General features: G+C 38.2%; 1 protein-coding gene and 1 pseudogene across 1 annotated transcript in view; both read left to right on the forward strand.

The window, feature by feature from the left end:
- Positions 1-16,693, forward strand: part of LOC149749992 (low molecular weight phosphotyrosine protein phosphatase pseudogene) — a 36,646-nt pseudogene extending 19,953 nt beyond the window's left edge.
- HDGFL3 (HDGF like 3) overlaps positions 1-22,671 on the forward strand; it is a 74,927-nt gene that overhangs the window by 20,832 nt on the left and 31,424 nt on the right. The window lies entirely within an intron of this gene.

Genomic DNA, 22,671 nt, shown 5'->3' on the forward strand with positions numbered 1-22,671 from the left:
CTTGCCACATAAATGTTTAGGACTTATAACTCCAGGGTAGTGTACCTTTTGTCAGAATATAATGATCCAAGTGGGCGCCTCTCTGTGCACGGGAAGATGGCCATACGGGTGACCAAGTCAGTGCTGTTCGTGTGTCTGGGTAACATCTGTCAATCACCCATTGCAGAAGCAGTTTTCAGGAAACTTGTAACTGATCAAAACATTTCAGATACTTGGAGGATAAACAGTGCAGCAGTGTCCACGTATGAACTAGGAAACCCTCCTGATTATCGGGGACAGGCTTGCATGAAGAAGCATGGTTATCCCCATGAGTCACGTTGCCTGGCAGGTTACCAAAGAAGTCTTTGCCACTTTTGATTATATACTATGTATGGATGAAAGCAACCTGAGAGATGTGAATAGGAAAAGTAATCAAGTTAAAAACTGCAGAGTGAGAATTGAATACTTGGGAGCTAGGAGCCACAGGAACAACTCATTATTGAAGATCCTTATTATGGTAAGGATGCTGACTTTGAGACCGTCTACCACCAGTGTGTGCAGTGCTGCAGAGCCTTGCTGGAGAGGGTTCACTGACCCAGGTCCAGTCCTGCTGTGGCCCAGGCTCGTCCCCATAGGCCTGCATTCTCAGTCGAGCGACACAGTGTCACCATTCCCTAGCCAAGGCCGCAGCCCTTTCTTCAGTTGGCTCACTGTTTCCTACCTTAAAAAATAATTGTAGATGGAAATCAGTTGTTGTGTTTGGTGGAAGAATAAATAAAATTTTTGATTCAGACAGTTTATGGGGTAAATGTTCTTAGACTAGTTGAACCTCCCACTTCACCCCAGCTACAAAAATAGTGGAACAAACAAAATAGTAGAGCAACAAAATAGAACATAATGAAATAAAACATCACTGTAAGGCCCATTAGCATCTGAGCCCATCGACACTTCCAAGAATCTGCACTACATCTTCCCTCTGTGTGGACGGGGCCCCCTGCCCTGCACTACCTGTTGATGCCAGGGCCTGGTGTCCAGTGATGTTGGTGAGAAGTGTTCATACACGCTCACAGTGCACACTTGTGCATTGACAAGACAGGAAGGAGGAAGATTTGTGGGATTTATCTTTAGCACCTTCACTCCTTAGTTTGTGTCTGTCTAGTTTATTTCATAAGGAAGTTAGCTTATTTGTTCCCATTTGAACCACTTTGCCTCTGGAAATGTAATTATGTCCGGGAAGAAGGACACTTGTGTGCTGGTTTACCTTAGGTTAGTTTGAGGACTGCACCTGCTTTTACATGCAGATAATTAACCTGAATGTCAAATATAGATCAGCTTAGGTAGGAAAAAAATAATAAGTTGGAAAAAGTCCTTTTATATTGGAAGGCTTAAATATTGATATGTTAAGTATTCTTTTATCAGTGGTTAGTTTATAGTCAAATATAGGTAATTTCTGTACACTTGGAGATGACTGATCTAAAATTCGTATGAATATATGTCAGAAAAGATTGTTTTCAAATAAACTGGGGAAATTACAAAAAATATATGTATAATGATCCACTCTACCATTTCATACTTTTTTAGCTTGTAAGTTATGGTACTTGTAACTTGTAACATGCTTTTATTTTTGTATAGATTTGGCTGTTGTGTCTTTATCCAGCCTTTTACTCATAACTTTTCTTTCCTGTTTTAAGATGTAAATTGTATAAACAGTATATATGTAGCTTAATGTTTTTTGACCACCCCTGGGAGATTTTCCCCTATTCCACTCTTTGTTAACAGACTTCCTCAAGATTTTATCTACTTTTTTTGGTTAGCAGAAATGCTTCCTGGTTTTAAACAGTTTGTTGTGTAACATTCTTAATTTCTGTCATTGAAACTTTCGTCTTTTTAATTTCCAGTTATTTCCTTGTGAAGGCGGGGCTGTGTGAATTGGGTTCCATCATCATATTCCCATTAAGTGTCCATCGAGTATATACTCTGGGTTAGTCTCCATGATAGACTTGATAGACTTAACATTACAAAAATGAATGAGACATGACCTTACCTTGAAAAAGCTTGAGATAGGTTAAGGAAGAGAACCGTAGATGCATAAAGGAAAAGAATAAAAGTGAGATGTGTGCAGAAAGTGATGAGAAGATTTTCCTATCAACAAGGCAGCTAGACTAAATGAACAAGTAATAAAACTGACCAACCCAGAAGGAACATGAAAAAGAGAATAGAGACATTTTTTATTGGCATTTCCTTACAAAAAGGCTGGGTTTCAGCCCTTTTTGGTTATAGGACATTGAAATGTAGTTTTTTTTTTGAAATGTAGTTTTTAGAACTATTTATTGTCCTATTATTTGTAATAGGACTTAACACAATTTAACTGTTATAGAGAGAGAACACTGCATCTTGAATGGACCTTCCTTTACATTTTGTGCTTTGGTTCCTGCCTCCCTGCAGTCAGTTTTGAAGTCGTTAATGGAAAGTTTAGTGATAGTACCTTCTGAGACATAAGATTTAAGATGACTTCCAGTGTTGTTACTTTGAGGGGAGGGATGAGAAAACTAAAATGCATTAAACTTCTTGACCAAGTGACTTTCTCAGAGTTACAGAGCAAGTTAGTAGGAAGAACTGCAGTACAATCCATTGCCCTCTTTACTCACCTGCGTAGGATGAGAGGGAGAAGTGAAAGAAAATACGGAATTCACTCTAACCATTTTGACAGTTAGACAGAAACCCTTATTTAATTTAGAAAATTTAAGGCTCAGGTAAGAAAAGGGTTTAAAACCAGTCTTAGGATGAGCTATTTATGTGCTAATTGTAATTTTTTCTTTTTAATTGTGTTAAAATATACATAACATAAAATTTACTATTTTTAAGTGGACAGTTCATTGGTATTAAGTACATTCACATTGTTGTGTAACCATCACCATCATCCATCTTCAGAACTTTTTCGTATTGCAAAACTGAAACTCTGTACCCATTAAACAATAACTCCCCATTCTCCTCTACTCCCAAACCTTGTCAGCCACCATTTTACTTTCTGTCTCTATGAATTTGACTTGTCTGTGTACCTCATATAAGTGGAATCATACAGTACATGTCTTTTTTGTGACTGGAATATTTCACTTAGCATAATGTCCTCAAAGTTCATCCACGTGGTAGCATGTATTAGAATTTCTTCCTTCTTGAGGCTGAATAATATTTTACTGCATGTATATCCCACATTTTGTTTCTTCATTCATTCGTTGATGAAAACCCAGAATGCTTCCACCTTTTAGCTATTGTGAATAATGCTGCTATAAACGTGTGGGTACACATATCTCTTCGATACCCTGCCTTTAATTCTTTTGGGTATATACTCAGAAGTAGAATTGCTGGGTCATATGATAATCCTATTTTTAATTTTTTTTAGGGAATACCGTACTGTTTTCCATAGGGACTGCACCATTTTACATTCCCACCAACAGTGCACAAGGGTTCCGGTTTCTCCGTGTCTTTGCCAACACTTTATATTTTCTGTGGTTTTTGTTTTTTGGGTTTTTGTTTATTTGAAAGTAGCCATTTTCATGGGTATGAAGTGATATCTCATGGTTTTGATTTGTGTTTCCTTAATGATTATCCATGTTGAGAATGTTTTCATGTGCTTTATTGGCCATTTGTATATCTTTGGAGAAGTATATCTTCAAGTCCTTTGCCCTTTTTTTTTTTTTTTTTTTTTTGCGGTACGCGGGCCTCTCACTGTTGTGGACTCTCCCGTTGCAGAGCACAGGCTCCAGACGCGCAGGCTCAGCGGCCATGGCTCCCGGGGTCCATCTGCTCCGTGGCATGTGGGATCTTCCCGGACCGGGGCACAAACCCGTGTCCCCTGCATCGGCAGGCAGACTCTCAACCACTGCGCCACCAGGGAAGCCCCTGCCCGTTTTTTAATTGGGTTATTTGGGGGGTTTTGTTATTGAGTTGTAAGAGTTCTTTATATATTCTAAATATTATTAACTCCTTATCAGATATATGATTTGCAAATATTATTCCCACTATGTGGACTCCCTTTTCACTCTGTTGATCATTGTGCTTGTTGTTATTTGTTTATTTATTTTTAAGTCTTTATTGAATTTGTTGCAGTATTGCTTCTGTTTTATGTTTTGGTTTTTTAGCCATGAGGCATGCGGGATCTTAGCTCCCAGACCAGGGATCGAACCCACATCCCCTGCATTGGAAGGCAAAGTCTTAATAAATGGACCGCCAGGGAAGTCCCTGTAATTTATTTTAAAATAAGCAAAGAACAGGACTCTGAACAGATATTCCTGGGACAGTGAGTTTTTATGGACATCCATATGCAGCATATGTGGGGAAAGCAAGAGCAGTGAAATATGAGGTCCTGGGGTCATTGTGATCTTATCAGAAAGATGAAAAGGTAAGAATGAAGACAAAGCACAAGTTTGCCCAGGCCTAGCCTTATATGAGGCAGTTGGGTATAATTGAGAACAAGGAAAATGAGATACAGTGTTCAGAAAATGCCTGTGAGTGATTATTTAAATGTTTAAATGAGCTTTTGCATAGATGAGGCAGTCAAGATGGTTTGGCTAAGCTACCACCTTTATTTGTCAAAAACAGGCATAGTTTAAGACTATTATATGCTTTAATTTTGTTTTATGTGTAGAATTATTCAAATTTACAAGTGATGAATTTCATCCCTGAGACATAAACTGAAGGAAAGAATCTCTGAGAAAATCATCCTGTGGAATTTTTGGTGTTTTCTTCCTACTGTCTACTTTCTATTATCAAATATTTGTTTAGCAACCCTGTCAGGAACACAGTCATTATTACATTTTTGGGGGGTTTGTTTTCTTCTTTTTTTTTTTGGTTGATTGGTGCTTTTGGCAGAAAGACAAAACTAATTTCACATCTTTATCCTTAAAAAGAGATAAATTACAATTGGATACATTTAGCAGATGGTTCTAAATCCTTAGAATATTATTAATGCTGCTATAGGTTAAATTTCTGAGGCACTTCATGGATTATTATACCTGTACTTTGCTTCTGTGATTTTGCCTTTTGTTTGATATCAGCAGTCTAGGGCATAGGTCCCTGTTTTCAGAGCCATTCAGGATAATTGCTTCTATACTAAATTTGAAAGTATGCAAAGAATATTTGCTTTTTCCAAGCTTTATGCTGTTTCTTCCCTTTCTCGCTGGCTTTTTTAAAGTCCTTTTATGCTATGCCTTATGATTGTCCAAAGCCTTTCTTTATGGTACTGTAACAAGTCTGTGTTCTTTAAATTTTTTTTTTTCCGGTAAAGAACATTAGGATGTGAACAATGACTATTAAATAAGAACAGCCAGAGTAGAGTATGTAAACACCTCAGGTAACAAGCAGAATCAATAAATTAGTCAAATAGAAGACAGACTTTGAAGAACATATCTAGAAAGCAAAGGAAGTGTTTGGAGACAAATATAAGGGAAGAGATGATAAACAGCAAGTATATTTCAGAGAGCTTGCTAACAACATGAACTCTAGAAGACAGGACAGATATTTCAAAATTAATTATCTGAAGTATAATAAAGGAAAATTTCTAGACTTTGATTAAGGAAGACCTATCATCAGAAATAGATAAGGCTGATCACATTTTAGATTCTAATACATATTTTGGTTAAAGTTTTATATCTTATACTAAATTTATAATTCTGTATGCTTCCAATCAAGCAGTGAGGGTTAAACAGTATATTAGCTTGTCAAGATTCACAATAAACTATGTTGGGATTTTGATTGAATTTGAATTATATTTATGGATTAATATAGAAAAATTGACATCTTATTAAGGTTTCTAATACATGAATGTGGTCTATTTCTTCATTTATGTGGGCTTTCTTAAATGTTTTTAAATTGTTTTATAAATCTCTGTACATTCTTAGGTATCTTATACTTTTTGTTGCTGTTGTAAATGAGTATTTGTTTTTAAATTATGTTTTTGTTTTGTTGTCCTTTAAAATATATATGGAAGGGTAGATAACGAAGACAAGACATTTCTGAACAGTAAGAACAAGATGGTGGGACTTGTCCTATCAGATATCAAAATGTACAATTGTTCAAGTAGTAGTTAATAGTAAATTAAGACAGTGTTTGGCTCAGGGAGAGTTGTACTGACCAGTAGAACAGAATGGTCACCCAGAAACTGGTCCACAGATATATGGACAAGGGTGGCATTGCAGGTAGGGGAGGGGGGATATGGAGAGAGTATTTTTAAACAATGCTAGCATGATTAGTTATCCATATAGTATCCATATGGATCCCTATTTCATACTATATACAAAGATCATTTCTACATAGATGAAAACGTAAAAAGCTTTTAAAGCATATGGGGAGAATATATTGTATCCCTGGAGTAGGGAAGAATTTTCCATGACAACACAGAAAAAAACTAGCCATGGAAGGAAAAATTGATAAATTTTAGTATGTTAAAATCAAGAGCTTCTTTTCAGTTAAAAAATCCTTTAATGAACTTGAAAATATAAGCCACAACCTGAAGGAAGTTGCTACATACAGAACTAGCAAAGCTTTAGTATACAGAATGAATCAATAAGAAAAAGACAAATAGCTGGATAGTAAAATAGGCAAAAAGGCATGAACAGCCATTTCATAGAAGAATTACATAAGGCCTATAAATATAGTAAAAGATGCTCAACCTTATTAGTAGGGAAATGCAAATTAAGATCATAATGAGATTGCCAAAAATTAAGAGATTTTCCAGTATCATATGTTGGAGAGGATGTGGATCAATAGGAATTGTTTTTTGGCCATTATCTGTGTTTTATTAGACTCCGTGATTTTTTATTTTGAGTATTTTTTTCTTTTTTTTTATTGAAGTATAGTTTACAATGCTGTGCCAATCTCTGCTGTGCAGCAGAGTGACTCAGTTATACACATACAGACATTCTTCTTTAAAATTCTTTTCCATTATTGTATATCCCAGGAGATTGGATATAGTTCCCTGTGCTATACAGTAGGACCTTGTTGTTTATCCCAATAGGAATTCTTTTATTAATTGTTTTTAAATTTTATTTATTTATTTTTGGCTGCGGGTCTTCGTTGCTGCCCGCAGGCTTTCTCTAGTTGTGGTGGTTTCTCTTGTTGCGGAGCACGGGCTCTAGGCACGCAGGCTTCAGTAGTTGTGGCTCGCGGGCTTAGTTGCTCTGCAGCATGTGGGATCTTCCCGGACCAGGGCTCGAACCCGTGTCCCCTGCATTGGTAGGCAGATTCTTAACCACTGCACCACCAGAGAAGTCCAGCAATAGGAATCCTTATACACCACTGAAGGAGTATTGGTCAACCACTTTGGAAAACAAATTAGCTTTATGTTGTGAAGTTGAATTTTGCATACTTTCTGACTCAACATCTGTAATCCTAGAGAAGCTCACATGTGTGTACTAGAAGATGTGTACAAGAATATTCACACCAACATGATTCATAATAGCAAAAAAACTTGGAAGTAACCCAAATGTCCTTGACAGAGAATGGAAAATTAAATGGTGGTATATTGATGTAAAAATATTAAACATTAAAAACGAATGAACTACAGCTATATATTGGTTCCTTTCAATGTAATTAGGCTAGCTTTGCAATGATCAGTGTCAAAAAATAATAAAGCAACACTTAGTCATTCTTGAAAATAAAAATTACACTGAATTCCTGCTATGTGCCAGGCACTGTTTTGGGTGCTAGGGATTTAGTAGTGAATGAGAATGGACGTGTTTTCTGTCCTCATAAAGCTTATGTTTTAGTTTAGAGTGGGACAGATGACTAAGCAAGCAAGCAAAGCAATTTGTAATTTAATGTAACCATAAGAGATGGAAAAAGATGAAGCAAGCAAAGAGGATAGCATATGATGTGATGCTGTGTGGGTGGGTGTTTCTGCACAGCCAAGGAAGGGTTTTCTGAAAATGTGACATTTGAGCAGAGTCAAATGTTCGAGAGGAAGGAGTCGTACAGCTCTGGGGTAAAAGTTGGAATGAGCTTGGTATATTCAAGGAAGAGCAAGAAGGCAAATGAGGCTAATACAGAATAAGCTAGGGCTAGAGGCAGAAGGGCGGGAGATGAGTTCAAGGAGGTAGACAAAATTCCTATCATGGGTCTTACAGCTTTAGCAATGAGTTTAGAATTTTTTAAAAGATGGAAGGTCATGGGAGTGTTTCGAGCAAAATGACATGATCTGACTTATGTTTAGGATCTGAAGAATTGATTGTTGGGGGCAGAGGTAGGGGCTAGGGAGGTGGATGCAAAGGGCCCAGTTAGGAGCCTTTTGTAGAAGTTTAGGCATTAGATGATGGTAGAGTAGACCAGAGCAGACAGAATTGGATGTAGAAAGAAATGGTTAGTTTGGTGATATATTTGAGGGGGTATAATTGAAAGAAATTAGTGTTATTGAGACATATCTGTGTGGGAGAGAAGTAAATCAATAATGACTTCCAGGTTTCGAATAGGAGCAGCTGGTTGGACAGTGATATCATTTACTCACGTTAGAGAATACTGAAAGATAAACGGGTTAGGCCATAAGATTAAGAGTTGAAATGCCTATGAGACACTGAAGTAGGTGAGTCTGATGCTCAAAAGGGAGGTCTGGATTTTGGGGGTAGAAATATGAGACTCATCAGTGTATAGATGGCATTCAGAACCATGGAACTGGATGAAATCACCAGGGGAGTAAGTCTGTGTGAGAAGAGGAGCTGTGAAAAGAAGACTGAAAAGAAGTGGATGGTGAGAAAGGAAAAAAATATATCAGGAGAGTGTAGTATCCTGGAACTCAAGAGAAGAAAATGTTTCAATGGGCATATTATATAATAGAGAAATATATTTGCAATGGAGAGTATAGATATCAGGTTAATATATTACAAATGAATAGTAAAAAGACAGAAGCCTATAGAGAAATGCAAAAGTGATATGAATAGGCAATTCACTGAAGGGTAAATCCTAATAGCCGATACACCTATGAAAAGATCCTTAACCTCACCATTAATCAGGGAAATGCAAATTTAAAAGAGCAGAAATGCCTAATGCTGTCAAAGATTGGAAGGGAGGTCATTTTCATATCTTGGTGGAAAAGTGAATTATTATAACCTTTTTTGAAAGCAGTCTGGCAATATCTATTTAAATGAAAAATACCTCTAATATATGATCCAACAGTCTCACTCCTGGAAATCATATCTCATGGAAATAGAAGCACCAGTGCATAAAAATCTAAGTATGTTTGCTGTAGCCTTTTTTAAGGGCAAAAACACTAAAAATAAGGTAAATTCCTTATTTAACATTCCTCAGGAAAAAGTTGGGTAAATTATAGGTTATCTAATTACTGGATTATTATGCAGTCATTAAAAATAAATGAGTTAAATCTATGCCAGTTGACTTCAAGGACTTTTAATAATGCAGAGAATTTGATAAAATGTGATTTATTTTGTGTGCATGTGTGTGAGAGAGAGAAACACCATAGTCACCCCCCCCCCCAAAAAAACACACTTCTGCCTGTGTATAAAATATTTGCATATTGGGCTTCCCTGGTGGCGCAGCAGTTCAGAGTCTGCCTGCCGATGCAGGGGACACGGGTTCGTGCCCCGGTCCGGGAGGATCCCACATACCGTGGAGTGGCTGGGCCCGTGAGCCATGGCCGCTGAGCCTGTGTGTCCAGAGCCTGTACTCCGCAATGGGAGAGGCCACAGCAGTGAGAGGCCCGCATACCGCCAAAAAAAAAAAAAAAAATTTGTATATGAACATGGAGAAAAGCATACTTTGCTATGAATAGTTATGTCTCGATATTCTCAGGGGGATTGGTTCCAGTACCTCTGCATATACCAAAATCTGCAGACACCCAAGTCCTTTATATGTAACCTACACACATCCTCCCATATACTTTACATCATCTCTAGCTTACTTATAATACCTAATACAATGTAAATGCTGTATAGTTACCAGCACTTGGCAAATTCAAGTTCTGCTTTTTTGGAATTTTCTGGAATTCTTTTTCTCAAATAATTTTCATTCCACGGTTGGTCGAATCAGCAGATGAGGAACCATGACTACGAAGGTTCCAACTGTAATCATTACCTTGGGATAAGTAGGTCTGCGAGAGGTTGTAGAGGTAAACCTCCACTCACCTACCACTCAGTATGTACACACACACACACACACACACACACACACACACACACACCTCTATTTAAAAGAAAAAGGATCTCCATGATAAAACAGCTTCTGTGACATATCCCATTTATGTAAAATATATGTGCATGTATATAAAAGACATAAAAGGATAGTCACCAAAATTATAATCTAAAGTATAATTCATTTTTTAAATAAAATGCTAAATTGGGATATACTTGTCATCATTTTTTTCTCCTTTCAATACTGGTTCAGATGGAGAATCTTGATATTGATCAGATAAATTCAATTTTCAGATAGAATAAAGATAATTTTGAAAAAAATTTACAAGATTATTATCATTTTGTGCTCTTTACTAACTTCTGTTTCAACATCCATATTTCTTTTGCAGTCTTAACAAACGGTTTGTTTTGGATATAAGCTAAATAATATGAGACAAAGAATAAAAATTAGAACAGATTAATGGTCAAATCCAGAAGCAGCTAGCTGTGTTCAGTTGAGTGATAAACCTAACTGAATATTTCAATCCTGAACACACTTACCTACTATTGCTACACATATTTGCTCAGTAGATACGAAGAGGCTCTCATACTGTTCAATTTTAGAAAGAAAGTATTTAAATTATTTTATTTATTGATTTTTAAATTGAAATTGAAACAGATACCATGACTGTCAATAATGCAAACTTCTCAGAGCACTGTGAAGACCTGTGGGTTTGGAAACTACCATTTACAAAATGTTGGATTCTAGCCTAGCTGATTTTCTCTTGCCTTGTCTTCATGCATCACTCAGTATTCATCTTGACCTACCCCCACCTTTGCTGTTTCTCTCTATGATTTAGCTGCTCTGACTTCTTTCTTTCCTCATTTTGCTTTTTTGAAGCTTTGTTTTGCCTCTACTCTGTTCATACCCATTTTGTGATGCTAACATTGCTCCAGTCCCTTTGGATGAAGTCCTGTAACTTTTCTGATCACTCTCTGCTAATGAGAAGTCCTCAAAGCAGTTCTAGTACAAAAGCAGACTAAGTTCAATAATTAATATGGTCAATTCTGTATAATTATTTAAAACTTCAAACTTTATTTAAAGCCAAAATTTCTCCCTACCAAAGGTTGCCCTACTGTATTAAGAGGGGGGGTCAACTAATTTTTTTGGCCTTACTTAATGTATTGACTGCTCATCCAACATTCTTCAGCCCTCTAGGGTTGAAACGGGTAGAAGGTAGCAGGAAAGTTCTTACTAGACTAATAGCTGTTGTGAGCTGGTGTTGATGCTGTCTGGACTGGGCAGCTGTTTAGGGCTGATTCTTTTGCTCATTAATTCTTTTGTACTTTGTTTAGAGCTACCCTGTTTTACCTTTTGCTACATAACAGATTACTCCAAAATTTACTGGCTTAAAACAATAAACATATATTATTTCACAATTTCTGTGGATCAGGAATCTAGGCATGGCTTACCTGGACCTTCTGCCTCTGTCTGTCACAGTCATCTTACGGCTTGACTAGGGAATGGATTTGCTTCCAAGCTCACTCCAGGAGTTGTTGGCAGGATTCACTTCTTCATGAGTTATTGACTTTAAAGGCCTTATTTCTTCATGAGCTGTTGGCCAGAGCCATCCCTGTGTTCCTTGCTACATGGGCTTCTCCACAGAGCAACTCATGATATGGCAGCCAGTTTCCTCAGAGCAAGCAATCAAGAGGGCAAGAGTCTGCCAGCTGGAAGTGACATCCCATCACTTTTGCCATATTCCATTCATTAGAAGTAGATAACTAGATCTAGCCCACACTCAAGAAGAGGGGATTACACAAGGCCACGAATACCAGGAAATGAGGATTATTGGGAACCATTTTAGAAGCACCCTACCATCCCACCACCAGTAATCCTGGGATTATCTCATCTTCACTTCTCTTGATACAGGCAAATGTATCTCCTGTGAAGTCACTTAGTCCAGTCCCTCCTCCCTAGACATGTCATGGTACATTTCTGCCTTCTTTCTGCCGTGGTCCCCTCACCTCCACATGGCCCTCTTGGATAGGATTTAAGACAACTTTCATACTACAGTAAGTACCCTACATATGTATAACAAGTTCTGTTCCAAGAGCGCATTCGTAAGTCTAGTTTGTTCATTAAGTCCAACAAAGTTAGCCTAGGTCCCTAACTAACACAATCGGCTATATAGTACTGTACTGGAACAGGTTTATAATACTTTTCACACAAATAATACATAAAAAACAAACACAAGAAAGAAGACATTTTGACTCTTACAGTACGGTACCTTGATTGATTTTATTATTTTTTTTAAATATTTATTTATTTGGCTGCACTAGGTCTTAGTTGCAGCATGTGGAATCTAGTTCCCTGACCAGGGATAGAACCCGAGCCCCCTGCTTTGGGAGTGTGGAGTCTTAATCACTGGTCCACCAGGGAAGCCCCTCAGTACCTTGAAAAGTACAGTAGTACAGTACAAGAGCTGGCATCCAGGGGCTGGCATCAAGTGAACAGGCAAGAAGAATTACTGACTGGAGGAAGGAGAGGAGGTGGGAGATGCTAGAGCTGAAGGATCGTCAGCAATAGGAGACAGAGGGCGAGCTGCAATTTCACTCACACGTGATGTCGATGGCACAGATTATGGTTCCTTGCTGGATTCAGTTCTATCTACCCTCTTGAAAAGAACCCAGTGATGTCTGGGTACTAGCTCTTTTTCTCATCATAGATGACATGGTAGCACTGGATTGCATTCTGAATGGCTGCTGCAAGGTTTGTGTACCATTCTACGTTCGGGTCCTGTGCCTCAAAAACTAACAGTGCCTCCTCAAAAAAAAGAAAATCCCCTTGCCATTTCCTGCGTCGTGAATCTCTTCGGTTCTTCAGTTAATTCTTCCTCTTGTCTCTCTTCGTCCTTTCTCTGGGCCTCCAGTTCCATCAGGTCCTCATTAGTAAGCTCCTCATGTTGCACAGCAAGGAGTTCAGTGAAGTCATCCTCTTGGAGATCTAGCTCCAGCTTCTCGCTGAGGGTCACTAAGTTGCTGAAGACTTCTTTGGACTCCTCATCCACCTTCTAAAATCCATAAAAATCGTGAACAAACTGTGTGAACAAAGGTTCTTCCAAACCCCATTCATGGTGAGGGCTGTAACCTCACGCCCAAGTCAGTGTTTTTTCTGGCCTTGTAGATGTTACAGTCCTTCCAAAATTGTCTCAAGGTTGTTCCGGATTTGTCACTCGTCTTTACTGCCTGATGAAAAGTGTGATGCAAATAATATTTTGAAAGTCGCTGTAACTCCCTTGTCCATAGGTTGGATAAGTGATGTAGTATTTGGTGGCAGATGCACTACTTTGATGTTGGGATGAAAGTCATCCATGAATGGGGGATGGCCTGGAGCACTGTCAAGCAGCAATAGAATGTTGAATGGGACGTCCTTCTCCGTGCAATATTTCTCTACCTCTGGGATAAAGTAGTGGAAAAACCAGTCCTGGAAAATGGCCTGTGTAACCCAGGCTTTGGGGTTACTCTTCCACACAACAGGAAGAGTCCTTGGCTATATTTTTAAGGGCTCTTGGGTTCTCTGAATGATAAACTAAGAGAGGCTTCAGCTTCATATCACTGGAAGCAGTGCCACCAAACAACAAGAGTTAGCCTGTCCTTTGCTGCTTTATAGCCTGGCATCAACTTTTCCTCCTTCCTGATGTAACTTCGGTCTGGAATCTTCCAGTACAGTCCTTTCTGATCCACATTAAAAACCTGCTTCGGTAAATATGAGCCTTCATCAATAATTTCTTGAAGCATTTCAGGAAATTCCTGGGCAGCTACCATATCTGCACTCACTGCCTCAACACTTAACTTTTACATTATGAAGGTTGGCTGTAACCTTGAACCAATGAAGCCAGCCATGGCTGGCATTAAAAGATGTGCCGTCTGATTCTTCGCCATGTTTCTTCTTCAAGTCTTCATGAAGGCTTTTAGATTTCTCTTGAATCAGCCTTAAGCTGAGCAGGACTCAGCGCTGATGCTGATCCTGCATCCACACACTGAGAAGTTTCTCCATGTCCTCCATCACTTTTCCACACTTCTTCAATATTATTGTCAACATCATCAGCACGGCAGACTTCACATTTTTCATGATCGTCCTTGTTCTTTAGAATCATGCTGATGGTTGAACGAGTCGTAAGAACGAGCAACGCCTACCATCTTTTCGCCTCGTTCCACTCTCAGTTATTTTCACTTTTGTTTACATCATTACCGCTTGGCGTTTCTTAGCGGTACCAGCTACATCACTGCTGCTTTTATGCTTGCTTCCAGATATCCTGACTTGAAATAAAGATACTGTACTACCGTACTCTCTACAGTGCTGTACAGTAGAGTACACAAAAGCACAACCACTTGTAGAGGATGCATGCATGTGACAATGTATACCAGACACGTGAACTACCTTACGTGGTTGGACGTGCGGACGCATGTTTGCATCTTTAAAAGTTCACAACTTGAAGGTTTGTATGTAGAGGACTTACTGTATCTCTAGCTAATGGTCCATGGAAGACTTGCATTCTTACCACAAGAAACTCTTGAAGTGCAAGCCAACCTCAGTGCATTCATCACCCATTTCACCCTGCTATCAGAGGAACTAACCAGGAAGTCCTGTACTCTTTCTCAGGATTTCTCAGACTTGAGTCAAACACCAGTCTCCTGTGACTCCCAAGCTCTAGAAGATATATCTTAAGCTCTGCAAGTAGTCTTCTTGAAACTTATTTCCCTAGGTCAAGGTACTTGGGGAAAAGAAGCTTTTTCCAAAAATCCTCTCCTAATCTCTACCTCTTTTCTTGCCTTCTCCAACCTTTCTTTGTTTTGTTTTGTTTTCTTATTGTGCTAGAGCTAAAGTTTACAAGGTTTTTTGCCCACATTCTTTGCAAGTTTGGCATGGTGGTTACTCACCTCATTTTGTAATGTATTATCTGTTGTCTTAGATCTTCAGCTGAAACTGACAGTTCCATATCAACATCCTGTTTTATATGCTTTTGCCTTCTTCCTGCTCCTTCTTTGAAGGAGTCTCCCTTGGATAGTTGCCTACAGTCACTATAACAAGAAAAGTGATTAGTAACTAATTTATTAAACCAAACAGTAAAACATAATAGAGAAAAGATGGAGGGAAGATTAATAAAGATTGGGAAAGGGAAGAAGAGAGGGGAAAGCACTAAATATTTTGTTTCAGATTAGAATAAATAGGTAAATATTATCTTAATATTATTTGTAACTATTATTTTAATAGTGTTCTTGAAATATAGGAAGTACTTAGTGAATTAAAAATGAGGTATTTGAGTTACAATTCATGTAATAAAAATAAACAAGAGAAAAAACAGAGGCATAAAAAGCCAGATATTATGTTACAAACATAAATGGTTCTCCATTTGGATTGATAAATAAAACCCAGCAATGCAGTGTTTAAGAGAGACCAATCTAACACAGAATAGTAGAAGACAAAAATTTGCCCCAGTTGGAAAGATCTATTTATCAGATTTGAATAAAACAAGAAATGGCAGTAATTTATATCATATAAAGTAGAATTTAAGGGGGAAAAAAACAGATATTGTATATCATTTTTTGTTGACAACATAAAGCTTGATGAATTGACACCAAAAATAAAAGATGTCCCCAAATTGGTACAAATACTGTGAATTAGATTCACAAGTGTGTGAATTTAGTTTAACATGATTGTTTTTCTTTACATTTTTTTGATGGGGGAGGCAGGGTTTGGAGGATATGAGTAAAGCAGTGAATTCTCTCCCCATTAAAATGTGCTATATAAAATCTTGCATATAATTAAGGAAATTTTGCTGGAGGAAGACCAGCTAAGACTCCTTACTAGGGAAATGGAAAAGGGAAGGCTAAATTCTGCAAATATAGTGTCCTTAGAAATTCAACCAAGTATATACTGGAGACTCATTCCAAACCCCCCTTGTAGTGGGAAAAGGTGCCTTTATATCTGATCAGATGAGGTTCTCATTGGTTCAGAGGGGCTGAACCATAGGGAGGCTGACGGTTTAAAGGAAAAGTCATCCAGCACACATAGACAGTAGAGTCTGGAAGCTTAATTGTCCATTTGCTCTTTACCTAATAAAAATTCCATTCTGCAATTATTTTTTTAATCAGACTTGCCAGGGAAAGCCCTAAGCATCAATATTTTTATTGGGTTACTCTGACAAAATAATATTTTTGTTTATTTTTAATTTCAGAAGAAATGTTTTATAGCACTACCGTTCCTACCCCATTGAGATAACTAGCATTGATAGTTTGGCGTGTACCCTTCCTAATGTTTTCCTCCACTTACATAAGCATTCACATGCACGTATGGTTTTATGTAGTTAACATTTTTTATCCTGTAGCTTGCTCTTTTCACTTGTCCTTGATATACTGCTAACTTTCCAAGTCAATGCACATAGATCTTGGCTATGAACGTGCCATACTATGACTGCACCATAATTTAGTTAACCATTCCCACCCTGATGGCCCGTTAGTTGTTTCTTCTTTGGCAGGAGAGCCTCAGTGAACATATTGGTTTGTTTATGTTTACATACTCACTCATGTTCTTATTTCTGTAGGATAGATTGGTTCCTAGAAGTGGAATTGTTAGGCCATGTGGTATGTATGTTTTAATTTTATAATATATGCAATCATATCAATTTCTTAAATGTTTGTAGCAGTTTATAATCCTTGTAATTATTTATGTGGGTGCTCATTTCCCTACACTTACTATTAGGCGCATTTCTAGCTTAAGAAAATAATTCATAGAATTATTTTGTGACTTGTGAAATCACAAAAGTAATACAAGAGAAAATATGGGATAATTTTTGGGTAATCTTAAAGTAGGAAAGGCCTTTTAAGCAAGATACAAACCCATAAGCCACAAAGGAAATGATTAATAGCTGTTGCTATATAAAAATTAAGAAATTTCTGCTAGCAAAAAAAATTTTGCAGATGAAGTCAAGCCAAATGATAAATGGGTAAAAAACGTACATGGTAGGAAAAGGGCTGACATAGATAGGTAGACAGACAGACAGACAGGCATACAAACAAAATGAGCTTTTACTGATCAGTAACAAAACTAGACAACAACCCAGTAGAAAAATGGACACGGGATATGAAAAAGCAGTTTATAGAAAACACAAATAACTTTTTAACATATGAAAAGATGTTCAACATCATCTATAATTAAGAAAGTACAAATTAAAACAAAACAGCATTTTTCACATAGCAAATTTAAATAAGATTAAAAGATAATAAATTATTCGTTATTAGTGAAGATGTAGGGATTTAGGGACTCACATGATTGGTGGAAGTGCAATCACTAATTGACAATTTGGTGGTTTTAAAAACTTAAAAAATTTTTTAAAATTGAAGTATAGTTGATTTACAATGTTGCGTTAGTTTCAGGTGTACAGCAAAGTGATTCAGTTTTATATATATATTCTTTTTCAGATTCTTTTCCATTATAGGGTATTATAAGACATTGCATATAGTTCCCTGTGCTATACAGGAGGTCCTCCTTGTTTATCCATTTTATATATAGTAATGTGTATCTTAATCCTAAACTCCTAATTTATCCCTCCCCGCCTTACCCCTTTGGTAACCATAAATTTGTTTTCAATGTCTGTGAGTCTGTTTCTGTTTTGTAAACAAGCTCATTTTGTATCTTTTTTTTTTTTTTAAGATTCCATATATAGTGATATGAGATATTTGTCTTTGTCTGACTTCACTTAGTATGATAATCTCCAGGTCCATCCATGTTGCTGCAAATGGCATTACTTCACTAAAAATTCTTTTTTGAATTCAGTTGTTTTTAGCTTAAGTATTGTATGTACACAGTTTTGAAAACCAACTTGGCTTATAAGAAAGCACAACAGTTTCCTGTCTCTCTCTTTTTTTTTTTTGGCTGCATTGGGTCTTCATTGCTGCACATGGGCTTTCTCTAGTTGCAGCAAGTGAGAGCTGCTGTTTGTTGCGGTGTGTGGCCTTCTCGTTGTGGTGGCTTCTCTTATTGTGGAGCCTGGGCTCTAGGCAGGAGGGCTTCAGTAGTTGTGGCACACAGGCTCAGTAGTTGTGGCACACAGGCTTAGTTACTCTGCAGCATGTGGGATCTTCCTGGACCAGGGCTCGAACCCATGTCCCCTGCATTGGCAGGCAGATTCTTAACCACTGCACCACCAGGGAAGCCCCTCCTGTCTCATACTGATTTATTGACTAAACAATATCAGTTGACTCCATTTTAAGAGCAAGGTTATAACCAACTTGTTATACTACCCTCATCCTCTCTCCCCTCTTCTCCTATTTTTACCAAAATATTATTATGAAATTTTTGAAACGTATCAGAAGTTGATATAAAAAGTGAACACCGGGCTTCCCTGGTGGCGCAGTGGTTGAGAGTCCGCCTGCCGATGCAGGAGACACAGGTTCATGCCCCGGTCCGGGAGGATCCCACATGCCACGGAGCAGCTGGGCCCATGAGCCATGGCCGCTGAGCCTGCGTGTCCGGAGCCTGTGCTCCGCAACGGGAGAGCCCACAACGGTGAGAGACCCACATACCGCAAAAAAAAAAAAAAAAAAAAAGTGAACACCATAACCCACCACACCTAGAGTCTACAATTAGCATTTTGCTAGGTTTGTTTTATGACATTTGTATCCATCTAACAATTTCTATCCATCCATCAATTTATCTTATTTTTATGTATTTTAAGTTAATTTGCATGCATTATTGTATTTCATTCCTAAACACTTTAGCATGCATGTAATTAACTAGAATTTAATGTTTATTTACATTTTTGAGGTGAAAGTTACATACAGTGAATATTCCATTTGATGAGTTATGACAGATTTATACACCCATATAACGCAAACCCCTATCAAGATATGAAATATACCATCACCCCAGAAAATTCTCTTATGCCTCTTACCAGTCAGTTACCACTCCCACCTTCCCCCAGAGGTAATCACTGTTTAGAGTTTTTTTCCATCACAAATTAGCTTTTTCTTTTCTGGAACTTCATATAAATGGAATCATGCAATATTCCATTTATGCAATATTCCAGTATTACTCTTTTATGCAGACTTCTTTCACTTATCGTAATGCTTTTGAGATTCATCCATGTTATTGTATGATTAGTACTTTGTTCTTTTTATTACAGAATAGTATTTCCTTGTGTGAATACACCACAGTTTGTTTAACCATTCTCATGTTGATGGACATCTAGACTGTTTCCAGATTTTCACTATTATGAGTAAAGCTGCCATATACATCCTTGTACAGATCTTTGTGTGGACGTAAGCTTTCATTTCTCTTGGGTAAATGTGTAGAGCACTATGACAGTTTGGTATGTTAAAAGATATCCACAGTAGATACCACTTCACACCTGTTAGAATGGCTAAAGTTAAAAAGACTGGCCACACCAAGTGTTGGTTAGGATGTAGAGCAACTGGAACTCATGTATTGTTCAGGGGGGTTTAAAATGGTATAACCGGGCTTACCTAGTGGCACAGTGGTTAAGAATCCACCTACCAATGCAGGGGACACGGGTTCAAGCCGTGGTCCGGGAAGATCCCACATGCTGCAGAGCAGCTAAGCTCGTGTGCCGAAACTACTGAGCCTGCGCTCTTGAGCCCACGTGCCACAACTACCGAGCCCGCGTGCCACAACTGCTGGAGCCTGCATGCCTAGAGCCTGTACTCTGCAACAAGAGAAGCCACCGCAATGAGAAGCCCGCGCACCACAACAAAGAGTAGCCCCCGCTAGTCGCAACTAGAGAAAGCCTGCATGCAGCAACGAAGACCCAACACAGACAAAAATAAATAAGTAAAATAAATTTTTAAAAAAATGGTATAACCACTTCAGAACACAGTGTGGAAGTTTCTTAGAAAGTTAAACATATCCCTACACTATTACTCACTAATCCTTTTCCTAGGTATTTATCCAAGTAAGATGAAAGCATATATTCCCCCCAAGAAAGGTACAAGAATAATTTTAGCAGTTTCATTCACAATAGTCAAAACTGGAAACAGTAACAAATGTCCATCATCACATAAAGAGAATGGATGCAGTAGAATACTACTTGGCAATATAAAAGAATGATATTAGAATTATATTACTAATATAATATGAATTCATCTCAAAAAGACATGGAGCAAAAGAAGCCAATGACCAAAAACTTGTTTTTTTGTTTTTTTTTTTTTTTAAGTTCAGGAACAGGCAAAACCGATCTGTGATGATGGAAATCAGGAAGGTGGTTGCCTGTAGTGGATGAGAAATAACCGGTAGGGAGTAGGAGGAAATGTTCTGAGATAACTTAAAGTTCTGTACTTGATTAGGGGTTGGTTAAATGGGTATATGTATGTATCAAATTCTCGTTAAATATATTCAATACATTTAAGATCAGTATATTTCACTATAAATTTTACTTCAATAAAAATGCAGATAGCGGGCTTCTCTGGTGGCACAGTGGTTAAGAATCCACCTGCCAGTGCAGGGGACACGGGTTCAAGCCCTGGTCCGGGAAGATCCCACATGCCATGGAGCAAATAAGCCTGTGCGCTCAACTACTGAGCCTGCGCTCTAGAGCCTGCGAGCTACAACTACTGAGCCCACGTGCTGCAACTACTGAAGCCCACATGCCTAGAATCCGTGCTCCACAACAAGAGAAGCCACTGCAATGAGAAACCCGCACACCGTGATGAAGAGTAGCGCCCACTTGCCGCAACTAGAGAAAGCTCGCACAGCAACGAAGACCCAACACAGCCAAAAATAAATAAATAAGTAAAATTTTTTTAAAATGCAGCTAAACCCTAAAAATGAGTTTATTTATACCTGTTCAAGATTGAACCTGTGTGGACAGTTGCTTAAGACTGAGGGAAAGTTGGGGGAATAGGCCAGATTTTTTTTTTTTTTTTTTTTTTTTTCCCCCTGGTACGCGGGACTCTCACTGTTGTGGCCTCTCCCGCTGCAGAGCACAGGCTCCGGATGCGCAGGCTCAGCGGCCATGGCTCACGGGCCCAGCCGCTCCGCGGCATGTGGGATCTTCCCGGACCGGGGCACGAACCCGTGTCCCCTGCATCGGCAGGCGGACTCTCAACCACTGCGCCACCAGGGAAGCCCCCCAGATTTTTTTATACATTTCAATTTAAAATGTGCCTGCTATAATTTAAAAAAAAAAAAAAGAGGGATCTGGCAATATAAATGAAGATCTTATATGAAGATCACACACCAAATCCCTCACTTTTTACTATTCAGCCTGAGGTTTTCCATTTGTCAGATTGGCTCTCCCCGGGTATACTGTGAGGATGTGTTAATGCTCCATATGTGCTCCTCCTCTAGAATCAGCAATGTAACATACGAATGAGGGACCTCAGTCAGTCATCTGGCCTATCCCCTACATAAAGCCTACAATAAGTTAAAAGCACTGTGTTCTAAGTGTATTGTGACCTCTCAAAATTATTTATAATTTTCTAAAGATGAAAATGGCGAGGTTTTTCAAAGTTTTATTGAGTGAAAAACAAAATGTCTTTCAATGTGAAATTGCTCTGTCAACTAACAAGTGATGATTTTTATATTCTTGAAGATAATTACGGACTGGTTTTCAACAGATTTTTTGAACTGTTATTTTGGAAGCTATCTCCTTATGTTTGGGGTCCTAACAAAGTGTTATTTTCAGATATTAAGTTGATCAGTTACCTGTTTGTTAATCCAGATATACTCAGATTTAAAAAATTCTTTCCCCTTCCTCTTGTATACATTTCCTTTTTCCATAGTGTGCTTTCCCTTTCTTCCCCTACAGTAAATTTGTTGACTCATCTATAGACTTCTCTTTATCTAAAGCCATTTTATAATATCACAAGCGGTTTTCCCCTCTGTAATTTAACCTCACCTCATAAACTTTAATAGGTAAAATGGTCTTTTTTTTCCTCCACATTCTTAGTCAGCTAGCCCCCAAAATTCTTATTGGCATATTCAAAGAGACAAGTTTGTTCTTCTTATTTCCTTTTCTTAAGCATAGAGACTCCTTTATACTATAACCCCATAATAGTTTTTCTTAGTAATCTGTGATTGAAAGTGGTCTGTGGTGTACCTTTCTCTTCTTCACAGCCAGGGTCACTGATTCTCATCATGTAAGTATAGGCTTCTTCAGGTCCTGAGTCAGTAAGGAAATTTTGGTCCTCGAGGAATATTTATTATGCACTAGTCATGTATCAGGTGCTGCTTTAGGCAGTAGAGCTATTGTGGAGAACAAAGCAAGTTTCCCTCTCACAAAGATTATATTCTAATGTGAAGAAACAAACAAATACTCAAGGGCAGGGAAATTCTTACAGTAAAAATAAAGCAGAATAAAAGAATAGAGAATGACAGGGTAAGAGGTATTATTTTAAGTTGGGTTGTAGGGGGAAAGCCCTCTGATGCAGTGCTATTTGAGCAGAGATTTGAACAAAGTAAGAGAATGAACGGGCCATGAGCATTTCTGAGAGAAGAGACACTGCCAAGGGAGGGACCTTGGTATCTCTGCCTAGCCCTCTGGCCCTCAGGACTTCTCTT

The sequence above is a fragment of the Delphinapterus leucas genome, chromosome 2 (genome assembly GCF_059928025.1).
Source record: "Delphinapterus leucas isolate spDelLeu-1000000601 "Yukka" chromosome 2, BTC_Dleu_Yukka2, whole genome shotgun sequence".
NCBI classification, from domain to species: Eukaryota; Metazoa; Chordata; class Mammalia; order Artiodactyla; family Monodontidae; genus Delphinapterus; species Delphinapterus leucas.